Raw genomic sequence first — 1,297 nt, 5'->3', positions numbered from 1 at the left:
TACCAAACAAAAATAAAAATAAACATTCGTTTTCTTATACTTTATCGTGTAGGTGTTTTCTTTATACATTATTTTCTAAAGGAACACACCCCCATAATTTTAATATAAATGTATTTAAGGACTTAATGAAAAACATAGACTGCATAAAATAAATGAATACCACATGAGTACAAGTGATTACACCAATTTAATTGTGTTTTTGGGAAGTCTATACTTCATACCTATTTATCATACCGAAACTAGCACTGAGAAGAAGATAGAGGGTAACAGAAATTAATTTAGGTATGCAATATTTTCCTTTTCTGTTCATTCACATTTGTGTGGTTATTGGTATCAGTATTATTTAAATAAACCGTAACACTGTGCTCTGTGACATGCAGAAAAAGAGAGAAAACTTTTCAATTTTCCTTTACTGGAAAACTCTTTAAATGTAAAATCATCAATTTATATTTTGCACATAAACATTTTTTTCTTTAGATCAAAGTGAACAGAATTTAACATAAAATTTGTGCAAGAGCCAAAAAGTGATAAGAGGTGATGGAGTCTAAGAAAGAGGGGTCAAAACTCAGTATTTATGTTAGTATAGGGTGTAAGAGAAAGGGGAGGGAAGCACACCAACATAGCTTCTTATTCAGGAGAGTGCTTGGCAAACATAGCTGGCTTCCTGTCATCAGGGGCACTTATGATCAAAGTACCACGTGTATGTAATAGGCTATGTTTAGCTTGTATCAGTAAATGCAAATGAAAGAGAAATGTTCTGAGATATTCTCATTTCTGATTTGAGATAAGATACTTGATTTCTTTTCTGGGATGTAGTTGCCAAGAACTGCTTTATTTTAGTGAGAATGCCCCCCATGCCCTGTTCACACAAACTTACCTGCACAAGCACATACGTGCTCACACACACACACATACACACACACATTCACACATGGATACACGGCATACACACACCATCATCTCTTCCAGATGAAAGGCACTCTGTCTAGCTGAGCCACCCTTTATTGTCAGCTGTGGGAAACATGAGTTAAATGTCTGGGTGCCTCAACCCTCACCTTCAGTCATGTTTAAATGTGCAATTGCAAGCTTTTTCGTTAATGTAAAAATTAACTTATTGATCATTTTCTACTATGGGAAATCTTTTGGAGGCATGTGTAGCATTAATTAATTGAAAAAATGTAAGAGAATTTGTAAGTAAAAGGCCAGAAGAACTTCTATTCAAAAAATCAAATAGAAGCACGGGTTCAACCACAGCTGTCTTTTAAACATGTAAGAACTCTGGCACTTTTGTCTGTGA

The 1,297-nt window shown here is 34.6% G+C and overlaps 1 protein-coding gene across 1 annotated transcript in view; it reads right to left on the bottom strand.

The window, feature by feature from the left end:
- CAMK2D (calcium/calmodulin-dependent protein kinase II delta) overlaps positions 1–1,297 on the bottom strand; it is a 274,275-nt gene that overhangs the window by 42,850 nt on the left and 230,128 nt on the right. The gene's annotated exons all lie outside the window — the stretch shown is intronic.

The sequence above is a fragment of the Propithecus coquereli genome, unplaced genomic scaffold (assembly GCF_000956105.1).
Source record: "Propithecus coquereli isolate 6110/MARCELLA unplaced genomic scaffold, Pcoq_1.0 Scaffold46, whole genome shotgun sequence".
In the NCBI taxonomy this organism is placed as follows: domain Eukaryota; kingdom Metazoa; phylum Chordata; class Mammalia; order Primates; family Indriidae; genus Propithecus; species Propithecus coquereli.
The sequence above is the reverse complement of the archived record's forward strand: the minus strand, read 5'-3'. Positions and strand labels throughout refer to the sequence as shown.